The sequence below is a fragment of the Macaca fascicularis genome, chromosome 16, assembly GCF_037993035.2.
Source record: "Macaca fascicularis isolate 582-1 chromosome 16, T2T-MFA8v1.1".
NCBI classification, from domain to species: domain Eukaryota; kingdom Metazoa; phylum Chordata; class Mammalia; order Primates; family Cercopithecidae; genus Macaca; species Macaca fascicularis.
The window spans coordinates 87016257-87028925 of record NC_088390.1 but is presented as its reverse complement, the minus strand read 5'-3'; the positions used below and the strand labels follow the sequence as shown (position 1 = coordinate 87028925).

At 47.6% G+C, this 12669-nt stretch overlaps 1 protein-coding gene across 5 annotated transcripts in view; it reads right to left on the bottom strand.

Annotated features, from left to right (window-relative positions):
* The window catches only part of RPTOR (regulatory associated protein of MTOR complex 1), a 418470-nt gene that overhangs the window by 353600 nt on the left and 52201 nt on the right, over positions 1-12669 (bottom strand). The window contains exon 1 of one of the 5 annotated variants that reach the window (XM_074020858.1): positions 5247-5479. The exons of the other annotated variants lie outside the window; for them this stretch is intronic. The gene's annotated coding sequence lies outside the window, so the exon portion shown is untranslated. Of the gene's footprint in view, positions 1-5246; positions 5480-12669 lie in introns of those variants that run through there. 5 annotated transcript variants of the gene reach the window in all.

The following is a 12669-nucleotide window of genomic DNA, read 5'->3' as shown; positions in this document are numbered from 1 at the left end:
ATGTTTTCTCTGAATGGCTTTTTCCGCCATCTACATAAGAATGAAGGCTTAGCAAACCTCACCTTGGTAAAATAACGGTAGAACTCTCCCCATGACCCAACTATCCAAAGGAATCCGAAATGAGGAATTACCGTAGGACAAGGCCAAGGTGGAAGGAATTATCAACGTGAAATAACAAATAGCATCACTGCTGTTTTCCTCCAAGTCCTGGGGATGAAGGCGACGGCACACGCAAGTATCCTCGGGGATTATCGACGACTAAACCAGCTGTGGGCAAAGCGAGCTCTACAGTCAAGTCCACAATTTTACAAATGCAGAGCGGCACACACATCTTCCCCAGGTGTTTCAAAGCCTCTCTCGGCTACAGATTTTAAGATCTGAGCAGTGAGATGGTTTCTACAGCCTGCTATTCACTACACATATTTCTTCTTGACATTCTTGCAATTCTAATTGCCCAAAATATTTTTTTCTTTAACATTCTCTATTTGGTCTGATCTCATAAAGTTGAGAAAAACATGTAACACAAAACAAAGAAGGCCACATTTAACAACCACAGAGTTCCATCTGAACAAGAAAACCGCACCTATAAACACAGGCCTGCAAAGGCAACGTAGAAGCCAGCACAGGAATCGGATATTCCGAAGGGGCCACCTAAGTCAGAAATCTTTTCTTGATATAGTAGTTGTTAAAAATTCAAGCAGATCCTTTCAATATTTGGATTTTTTTTTCTCTACAAAATAAAATTCAAAAATGGCATTCTTCAGGAAATATTTCAAGCATGAGACAAGGTGAGGCCTCTGAAACACAGGGGACAGGCCCCCTCCTCGGGGAGGCCACTTTGCTGCCCCCACAGGCCGGCCTGAGCACACCTCTGGGACCCCCAACCGCAGCACATGGCTTGGCGAGTATGTATTCGGGGTGGGTTCCCCTGGCTCTGGGGGGGTCTTCCAGGCCTGGCTTGTCTTTGCGCCCCCAGCACCTAGGATCCTTGCTGACATGAAGAGTGTCCAGCCGTTTCCTTGTCAGGAAGGGAGAGGACAATGAAACACCCCAGTGGGGTGCAGCGGTGTCTCAGGGGAGGCCTTCCACCAACACCAGGAGGAAAGCCAACCTTCTTCCCGAGATCTGCGGCAGGAATCCCCTCAGCACGGCCACACCTGGGCGCAGAGACGCTGCTGCCATGGACGCCTCATCATGCTCCACAGCCACTTCTCCAGAATATGCAGCCCAGCCCGAGTCCAACACCAACCACCTCATTCAACCATAGAGAGCACCCGTGTCCACACAGCAAGGCCCAGCCCGAGTCCAACACCGACCACCTCATTCAACCACAGAGAGCACCTGTGTCCACACAGCAAGGCCCAGCCCGAGTCCAACACCGACCACCTCATTCAACCATAGAGAGCACCCGTGTCCACACAGCAAGGCCCAGCCCGAGTCCAACACCGACCACCTCATTCAACCACAGAGAGCACCTGTGTCCACACAGCAAGGCCCAGCCCGAGTCCAACACCGACCACCTCATTCAACCATAGAGAGCACCTGTGTCTACACAGCAAGGCCCAGCCCGAGTCCAACACCGACTGCTTCATTCAACCATAGAGAGCACCCGTGTCTACACAGCAAGGCCCAGCCCGAGTCCAGCACCGACCACCTCATTCAACCATAGAGAGCACTCGTGTCCAAACAGCAAGGCCCAGCCCGAGTCCAACACCGACCACCTCATTCAACCATAGAGAGCACCCGTGTCTACACAGCAAGGCCCAGCCCGAGTCCAACACCGACCACCTCATTCAACCATAGAGAGCACCAGTGTCTACACAGCAAGGTCCAGCCCGAGTCCAACACCGACTGCTTCATTCAACCATAGAGAGCACCCGTGTCCACACAGCAAGGCCCAGCCCGAGTCCAACACCGACCACCTCATTCAACCATAGAGAGCACCCGTGTCCACACAGCAAGGCCCAGCCCGAGTCCAACACCGACCACCTCATTCAACCATAGAGAGCACCCGTGTCCACACAGCAAGGCCCAGCCCGAGTCCAACACCGACCACCTCATTCAACCATAGAGAGCACCAGTGTCTACACAGCAAGGTCCAGCCCGAGTCCAACACCGACTGCTTCATTCAACCATAGAGAGCACCCGTGTCCACACAGCAAGGCCCAGCCCGAGTCCAACACCGACCACCTCATTCAACCATAGAGAGCACCCGTGTCTACACAGCAAGGTCCAGCCCGAGTCCAACACCGACCGCTTCATTCAACCATAAAGAGCACCCCTGTCTACACAGCAAGGCCCAGCCCGAGTCCAACACCGACCACCTCATTCAACCATAGAGAGCACCCGTGTCCACACAGCAAGGCCCAGCCCGAGTCCAACACCGACCACCTCATTCAACCATAGACAGCACCCCTGTCTACACAGCAAGGCCCAGCCCGAGTCCAACACCGACCACCTCATTCAACCATAGAGAGCACCCGTGTCTACACAGCAAGGCCCAGCCCGAGTCCAACACCGACCACCTCATTCAACCATAGAGAGCACTGTGTCCTGTTAGGTCTTCTTGAAAGTGTCCATATATGAATGTTATTACATATTAAATATAAGCACAAGAAAAGAAGTATGAGGAGATAGAGATTCTGAATGTTCACTTTGAATGTCTTCATTAAATGCCTGTGGCATCAGAGTCAGGCCGGGTCCCAGGGGTGTGGTGCCCTGATGAACAAGATGCGCCCTGTCCCTTCCAGGGACGAGAGACACACATAACTTTCCTTCCAGAAATGCCCAGAGTGCCGTGGATCCCACAGGAAAGACTTAGAACTAACCCTGTCTGACAGCACTGGGCAAAGCTTTGCAAGGCAAAGTGTCACTCGAGTCTGGAAACAGAATTCAGAGGCAAACAAGAAGTGACGGGCCACGGAGGCTGCCAGGAGCAGAGGCGGGAAAGTGGCCAGGTTCTCCAAGCAGAGCCAGCAGGACTCCCGGGGAGGACGATCACTGAAGGCCACACAAGGGGGGCCTTCATCTTACAGGAGACGCATCCAAGGGGGGCCCTGGCTCTGTGGACAGAGGCTGATGCTGATGGACTGCGGACTTTGAGATGCTTTTGGTTCTTTTTATAACTACACATACGCGCTCATATATATTACTTTGCTCTTAAAATTTCCATCCACATTATGGCCTTATATCTTTGACAAAAGATTTTTCGTTTGTTTGTTTGTTTTTGAGCCAAAAGTCTCGTTCTGCCTCCCAGGCTGGAGTGCAGTGGCGTGATCACGGCTCACTGCAGCCTCAACCTCCTGGGCTCAGGTGATGCTCCCACCTTAGCCTCCCAAGTAGCTAGGACCACAAGTGGAAGCCACCACACCAAGCTAATTTTTTTGTATTTTTTGTAGAGACAAGGTCTCGCTATGTTGCCCAGGTTGTGACAAATGATTTCCAAATCAATTTCAACTAAAAGTTCAAAGAAGAGGATTTACACCCTTCTTCATACATAAGACACAAGCTTCAGAGAACAAATGAGCCACAAAGCAAAGGCTGCAAATCAGAATGGCTTCAGATAATTCGACACTGGAAGTTAAGCCAGCCAGATTTACAACATAGAATTTAATAACTAGACAATCAGTGACGTGTGAAGACAGAGTAAATGTCAAGATTCATATTTTAGGCCCAACAGTGGCTCACACCTGCAATCCTAGCGCTTTGGGAGGCCCAGGTGGGAAGATCTGTTGAGCCCAAAAGTTCAAGACCAGCCTGGGCAACACAGCAAGACCCTGTCTCTCCAAAAAAAATTTTTTTAACTAGCCAGGCATGGTGGTGCACACCTGTAGTCCCAGCTACTTGGGAGGGTGAGGTGTGAAGATGGCTTAAGCCCAAGAGTTAGAGGTTACAGTGAGCTATGATGGTACTACTGTACTCTAGCCTGGGTGAAAGAGTGAAAACCCTTCCCTTAAAAAAGATGCCTATTTTTAAAACTGTCCTATTTTAGAGTGAGAGCAAATCTTCTAAGTTAAAGACTGATCACTTCCTGGTATAATGCAATGTGAAGTCATCAACAACACTTACGAAGCATTCTTGCCAAAAAGACTTAATGTGGATATAATCAAACCTCTAGATTGAACTTCCAGTTTGCAGGAAATGCAGGGAATGAAACAACAGGTGGAATGACGCCATGAGGAGACACCCAGCAAAACCTAAGCGGGACACTCTCCAACACAAGCAGCAGGACGCTTCAGCAAGAAGTCCGTGCCATTTACAGGGGGAAAAACGTTCTACATTCAGAAAAGACTAAAGAAACAAATGTAATGAGTAGATTTTGGTTTTTTAAAAAAAACAGCTATAAAAGATGTTATTGAAACAGCTGAAGAAATCTCAATATGGATGAAATATTTAGATAATATTGTGGCAGTATGGTCAATTTTCTTAGGAGTGATATTGGTATTATGGTTAGACAGGTGAATGATGTTTTAATTCTTATGAGATGTGTGCAGGAATATTCAGGAAGAAAATCACTCGCCAGGCATGGTGGCTCACACGCAACACTTTGGGAGGCCGAGTCGGGCAAATCACTTTAGGTCAGGAGTTCGAGACCAGCCTGGCCAATGTGGTGAAACCTCCTCTCTACTAGAAGTACAAATAAAAAATTAGCTGGGTGTACTGGTGTGTGCCTATAATCCCAGCTACTCAGGAGGCTAAAGCAAGAGAATCATCTGAACCCAGGAAGCAGAGGTTTCGGTGAGCCAAGATCACACCACTGCACTCCAGCCTGGGCAACAAAGTGAAACTCCATCTCAAATAATAATAATAATAATAACGTGTGCTACTTACTTTCAAATGATTCAAAAGCAAACAAAAGTGTGACAGAAAGAGCAAATACAATAAAATGCAAACAAGCCTTGTGTCAAAGTGTTGAGTGTGAGGTGTTCATGGCACCATTCTTGCAGGTCTTCGAATTGTGTGAAAAGCTTTCAAAATAAAGATCTGGAGGCAATCTGCACTGGAAAAACAAAACTGACCACAAGACTCCTAGGAAAAATGCAATCTATTGCTTGAAATTAGTTTCCAGGTAATAAAAAGCATTTTACCTTCCTAGAAAGGACAAGATCGAAAACCCATTATATTCAACAGACTGCATATATATCTGCATTCGAAAATTCAGTAGGAAAAGCAGACGTGCAACAATATTCAAGTGTCTGACACATTATCTTCCCTTCATGCTAAATTGGTGTCTAAGATGATGATACCTTCAGTACGACAGAAGTCAAAGAACTTTCCGGGTTTTCTTTCCTTCAAGAGAAGCACTCTAACAAGTCAGGGAGGGCATCACTTCCTCTGGGCTTCTCCTGGTGGGTGGCACGGGGTGCTCCTTAGGGTCTACTGTCGTGGAGATCATCCCTAGGTTCGGCTGAAGGGTCGCATCAGGAAGTTTCTCTTGCCATTCACTCCTGCTCAGTGAGAGCCACCCAGCAAGAAGCACCTGGGGGTACAGCCACGAGGCCATCAGCCTTCTGCCCTTTCCTCAAGCACAGGGTACCTCTTGGGCACCTCCACACCAGTTCATAAATGCCCCCTGCACCACTACCTGCCCACAAGAAGGAGACAGCAGGCAGCATCTCAGCCCCGTCATCTCAACTCCCTGAACCTTCTTACTAGCAACACACACTTGCTCACTGTCATGAGCGACAGTAACTGACAACCATGGGAATGCGACATATTCCATCAACACAAGTCAGACGTGTTTTCTGTCTAGATCATCATTATGTTGTATAATCAAGCTTTTGCTGCACGTACCAGGAACACGAAATGAAAGATTTCACATTGTGCTGAGTGTATAATGAATGTGGTAAAGCTGAACAAATGCAAGGAGGGAAGGAGAAGGAGAAGGAAGAGAAAGAGGAGGAGAAGAGCTGATGAGATAAAGGAGGACATGGAGATAGAGGAGGATGAGGAAAGGACAGTAAAACAATAAATGAAAAGAAAAGCAACTCTATGACCATTAGTTGAAGTCAAAAATGAGAAAACCTTATTCTCCCCCTGATGGCCAAGGCCCCATGACCCTCAGGACACGCCCTTGATGCAAGAACCAACTTGCTGGAAGACCTCGTTCCAGGACCCAGCAGGCACAGCAGGGGAACGTGCTATCTACACCCCGGGCTACACTTTTCAATTGACTAAACGTCAGTTGTAAGCTACCATTTTCCATTGTACCCTTTGAAGTCTATTACCACATGCATGTAGCCTACAATGGCTCTCTTAACAAACACAAAAAACAAAACAAGCCTTAATCTTTTTTTTTTTTTTGAGATGGAATCTCACTCTGTCACCCAGGCTGGAGTGCAGCAGTGTGATCTCAGCTCACTGCAACCTCCACCTCCTGGGTTCAAGCGATTCTCATGCCTCAGCCTCCTGAGTAGCCGGGATTACAGTCATGCGCCATCATGCCCAACTAATTTTTCTATTTTTAGTCCTCTGGGTTTCACCATGTTGGCCAGGCTGGTCTCGATCTACGACTTTAAATAATCTGCCCATCTCAGCCTCCCAAAATGCTGGGATTACAGGTGTGAGCCACCCTGCCCGGCCAAATCAAATGATTTATACACATCTCAAGATGTATCAACATTGTTTTCTGGCTTAAACTACTAATCTGGAAGCTTCCAACCACTAGCAGTCGTGAAGCTACTCAACTCAGGGTGAAATCCACCGTCTCCCAGAAAGTGGAATATTAACAGCTAGAACATTGACTACAATTCCTGGACAGAGCGTGTCATTTCCAAACGCCCCTTCTGACCTGCGCTGCTCACAGTGCAGAACTCTGTGGGCCTGAGAGCAGAGCAGCCAGCACAAACTGACGGAGAGGTCTGCACACAGCATGTGCTCCCGGCCCTCCGCAGCCCCGAGGCAGGCTGGTGACACCCTCTCCACACAGGCCTCGCTGTGCTCTCCATGCTTCCCTGGGTCTGTTAGGGCACCTGCAGCACGGCCACTTCCTCCTCCCAACTCTCTCCTCTCCCGGCCTAGTGCCTCCTGCCCACTCTGGCCTCTTCTTGTCATTGTAACACCTCCTAGGTCAGTAAAAGGCACTGCTCATCCCCGACTCTCGCACTGGGTGCAGCAAAGTTTGCGATTGACAGGCATCTGACCACCCTCAGCTCCGTGCTCAGTTATCTGCAGACTGTAGCGGTCTCACGCGCTCAGTCATCCGCAGACTGGAGCGGTCTCACGCGCTCAGTCATCCGCAGACTGGAGCGGTCTCACGCGCTCAGTCATCCGCAGACTGGAGCGGTCTCACGCGCTCAGTCATCCGCAGACTGGAGCGGTCTCACGCGCTCAGTCATCCGCAGACTGGAGCGGTCTCACGCGCTCAGTCATCCGCAGACTGGAGCGGTCTCACGCGCTCAGTCATCCGCAGACTGGAGCGGTCTCACGCGCTCAGTCATCCGCAGACTGGAGCGGTCTCACGCGCTCAGTCATCCGCAGACTGGAGCGGTCTCACGCGCTCAGTCATCCGCAGACTGGAGCGGTCTCACGCGCTCAGTCATCCGCAGACTGGAGCGGTCTCACGCGCTCAGTCATCCGCAGACTGGAGCGGTCTCACGCGCTCAGTCATCCGCAGACTGGAGCGGTCTCACGCGCTCAGTCATCCGCAGACTGGAGCGGTCTCACGCGCTCAGTCATCCGCAGACTGGAGCGGTCTCACGCGCTCAGTCATCCGCAGACTGGAGCGGTCTCACGCGCTCAGTCATCTGCAGACTGGAGCGGTCTCACGCGCTCAGTCATCTGCAGACTGGAGCGGTCTCACGCGCTCAGTCATCTGCAGACTGGAGCGGTCTCACGCGCTCAGTCATCTGCAGACTGGAGCGGTCTCACGCGCTCAGTTATCTGCAGACTGGAGCGGTCCCATCTGAACCATACGCAGAAGCACCTGTTTCCTCATCTGTACGAGGGCACTCAATAAACACCAAAGGACTCCGAAGACCAACACGGTCAGCTACTGCGGGTGGACTTCAGCACACCATCACCAAGAAGGGGGGAAAGTGCCCTGAGCGTGCTGGACTCAGCAGGTGGCAGCGGCCCTGAGAAGGCGACAGTGCACCCGGCCTTTGTCTAGGCACACAGACCTAGGGTGGGCTGCGTCCCCACACTTCCATCTGTCGCCTCAGTCACGTCCGTTAACCTCTCTGAATCTCAGTGTCTTCTCTTCCTGACGCCCCCACCACCACCTACTTCAGAGGGTTGTTTGAGGTACAAAGAAGATATAATCTGGATTAGCAGTGACAAACCTCTAATGAGATTAGAGTATACGTTGTTAGAAAAAACAACGGCTGTAAAGATAGCAACTCCAATGATGGCCCACAAAGTTTTCCATGCACTCATAGGGAAGACCTCGAGAATATTTTGTTATATGAAAAAAGAAAATTGCAGAATAACGCATATAGAATATTACTTTTCTCCTAAGGAGTAAATTAGATTGTATATTCCTATTTGCTGCCATTTGAACAAAGTACTAGAGGGACACACGAAAAGTCGCTGTCACCGTGCTGTGCCGTCAGGCAGGGGCGGGTGGCCGGAGTGGGGGAACCTTCCTCAGTAAACTGAAAAATAAGAGAGTCTATCACTCGCAAAATCAAAAGAATTAAGTGACAGCAAGCAAAAACCTTAAATACAAATACACTATTTCTATCAGGAAACCCAACATTAGCAACACACCATCAGCAAAACTACATCACTTTGTCACATTAAATTAATGGTGTTCATTTACTGCCTTTGTAGTTGGATTTAATTTGTATGTCTGGGATTTACAGCTGCACAAAATTCCTCTAACCATAAGGAATTTATGCCTAGCCTTGGGTTTTATGTGTTTAAGTAGCATTATTATAAAAATTATGTATGCATATTTTTATCTTCAATATGAGGTTTAATTAACTTTAAAAAATTGGGGAGCATGTGGATGGTGGTGCAGGTGGTACAACAAGCAGACACCTGATGAGGACTGCGGCTCCAAGCAGCAGGTCCAGCCCTCGTCCTGCAGCACCCAGTGCTAAAAACTGTGGACAAATTTCTCTAAACAAGCAATGCCAAAAAAGCAGGGAGATATAAAAGCAAACTGAACTTAAAAATCATTACATATACGTATATAAATGGCATATAAACACATGCATGCCATTAAAAACTTTAGGGAGATGAGGGGCAAAACATCAATTTTAAAGTAGGCACAGCTGAGTGTAAATCCTGATTCAACCACTTAGTGGCTAGATTAGAAAGCAGGACAGGTTACAGAAATACTCATCAACTAGTAAGCTAACATATATAGAAGGGCAATATAAAAGATACTCTGAAAACGACTGATACGTGACATTAAAACCACTAAATGATACATTTTTTGAACATTACCAACACTGTCGTTTTAGATCCAAAACTACCTTCAGTTGTAAATAAAATCTGGTACTGCCAATAGCTACAGAGTAATAAAATGTTTAAAATAGTTTTCAGGTTGAAGAAAGCTGGGCACAGTGGCGCACACCTATAATCCCAGCACTTTAGGAGGCTGATAGAGGAAGATCACTTGAGGCAAGGGGGGCTTTCAAGACCAGCCTGGGAGACAGAGTGAGACTCCTCTTCAAAAAACAAAATGCTGAAGGACGCCCTAAGACCATGGGGTCTAACCCTCACGTGCACGCACCTCACTCAGCTAAGAAGTAATGTGTGCGCGCCTTCATATGCTGCATCTATAATACGGCCTATTGTAGATTCATTTTCTTGTTAATGAATCCTTAACCTGAGTAGCTCCCTCCAGAAATCTAGAGTTGAATTTCAACCAGGGAATGGCCTGATTCATTGTCTGCTGATTGCTAAGAGGTATTACTTGTAGGTAGATATGCAGTGCAATTAAACTGATACACCCCCAAAAAGAACTTTAATGGATGGATGGATGGACAGACGGAAGGGTAGGTAGGTGGTTGGACAGATAGGTAAACAATAGTGAATAAATAAATGAACAGATAAGTAGACAGATCCATTCAGACAGAAGGTTGAAATGTGCCCCTGGCAAATGACTTCCCACAGTGTCATCACCAAAACAGAAATCAGAACAATACAAGGAACAATAATAGGACTACTCCCAAAGTACCAATTGCTTCAGTCAAGAAAAGGTAGGGTGGGAAAAAACTGTCAATCACTTTAAAAATTGCTACACAACTGCATGCATTTTTAAAGATCAGGTAAAAAATTTTCAAAAGCTAACGGAGACCTCCTAAAAAGTTTACTGGTACCAGGAGTTCAAGACCAGCCTGGGCAACACAACACTCATCTCTAAAAGAAACAAAAAATAAAATAGCAGGGCATGATAGACCACACCTGGAGTCCCAGAAAGATCTGTCTAAAAAAAAAAAAAAGAAAAAAAGGACAGGCATGGTGGCTCATGCCTGTAATCCCAGCACTTTGGGAGGCTGAGGCAGGCAGATCACAAGGTCAGGAGATCGAGACCATCCTGGCTAACATGGTGAAACCCCGTCTCTACTAAAAATACAAAAAATTAGCCGGATGTGGTGGCGGGCACCTGTAGTCCCAACTACTCCAGAGGCTGAGGCAGGAGAGTGGCGTGAACCCGGGAGGCGGAGCTTGCAGTGAGCCAAGATCGCAACACTGCACTCCAGCCTGGGCGACAGAGTGAGTGTCCGTCTCAAAAAACAAAAACAAAAAAAAGTCTATTGGTAAGAGACACGCATAGAAACCACCACCACCACACCTGATGCACCAACCACCTACCAACACCTCAAGCTTTACCTTTATACAATGACTCACATTTCCAAAACCTGGATAATGAAGGACAATCAGATCCAGAGCGACACCAGCGCCCAAAGAGCGAATCCACCCTCCGTCTGACTCAGAGCTCCCTCTTACTGCATAGCTAGTCCGTGCCTGAGACATAACGGGCATTCGTCACGAGCAACTGAACACAGATGGGTCTGTGACCGCCTCCCATGTGTCCGACACTGTGCGGGGTGCTTTGCATTTTCAAATAACCTGGCAAGGTGTGTATCACCAGCTCTATTTTACACCTAGGAACTGTAGCTCCGAAAGAGAAACGCCCAGGTGGTCTAGGCCTCACTGGTACCCAGTTCTGTTTTGCAGCCGATACACCCCATTTGTGTCGAGTGATCACTAGACAAGAGACCTAAGACTTAAGACCATGCATTTCCTCTTGGCCATGGTCCGGAACTGAGACACGGTTTCCTCAATTCATCACGGACACAGTGACGGAAAAAGCCTGCGCAGGCTCTCCAGCTCCCAGCAGTGCATTTTCACTGATCCTCACGCATCACCTGCTCCATCACCCACCACCTCCCCACCTTCTTTTTTCTTAATGTAAAAGAAAGAAAACCTGAGAGGTTACACACCTGTCATCACAAAGCCCCTGTCCCAGTAAAAGTGGGAGGATGAGAGCACATCCACAGCTGTCAGTCACTGCTCTCCTCAACACTGAGTTCAGGGAAACAGTCTTTCTTCCTTCTTCACCCAGCTGAAAACTTAACCTTGAGAATTAGCAACACTGGCCATCAGCCCCCAGCCCCAGGGCATCTGAGTGCTGGTGAAACATGGGCCATCCCACATTGACATGGATCATCTTAACCATCTTGGCCGTACTTTACTCCAACTCGTAAGAGAAAATCAGCCTGGTGTGGTGGCTCACACCTATAATCCCAGCACTTTTGGGAGGACAAGGCAAGAGGATCACGAAAGCCCAGGAGCTCAAGACCAGCTGGGCAACATAATAAGACCCACCCTCTCAAAAAAAAAAAAAAAAAAAAAAAAGGAAAAAAACAAGATATGATTTGGCTCTGTATCCCCACCCAAAGCTCATCTTGAATTGTAGCTCCCATAATTTCCATGTGTCGTGGGAGGGGCCTGGTGGGAGGTAATCGAATCGTGCAGATGGATCTTTCCTGTGCTGTTCTCATGATAGTGAATAAGTCTCACAAGATCTGACGGTTTTATAAAGGGCAGTTCCCCTGTACAAGCTCTCCTGCCTGCCACCATGTGAGACGTGACTTTGCTCCTCATTCACCTTCCGCCGTGATTGTGAGGCCTCCCCAGCCATGTGGAACTGTGAGTCCATTAAACCTCTTTCCTTTATAAATTACCCTGTCTCTGGTATATCTTTATGAGCGGCATGAGAACAGACTAACACAGGAGGATTCTACCTTGTGGACCAACAGGGACAGCATCGTCAGCAACCCTGCCCCTGCAACAATTTTCTCCTGCTTCTCCTGTTCCATCAAAAAAGTAGCTCATTATTTTGTCCAAAGATATTATCTACATTTATGAAGACTGAGAAAGTTATTTTAACCACTTCTGTAATGCAAATATATTTTATAGGTACTTAATCTTTAATTATAATTCAATGATGTTCTCACAGAAGTAACTCCACCAGCATTCTGTATCTGCACAGCACATAAGCTCAGAAAAGTTCTGTTTCTATCCAACTTAACATACAATTCTAATAAGTTTTTTTCTTGCAACATACCTGCTACTTCCCCTTTGTGACTACAACTATATTATATTTCAGCATTTGGTTGAAAATAGCTAATTGAAAGTGGTGATGTATATGTCAACATTCGCTTGTTTTCAGGTTTTTATTCCCCCGGTCTGTGTTTGAGAGAGACATTA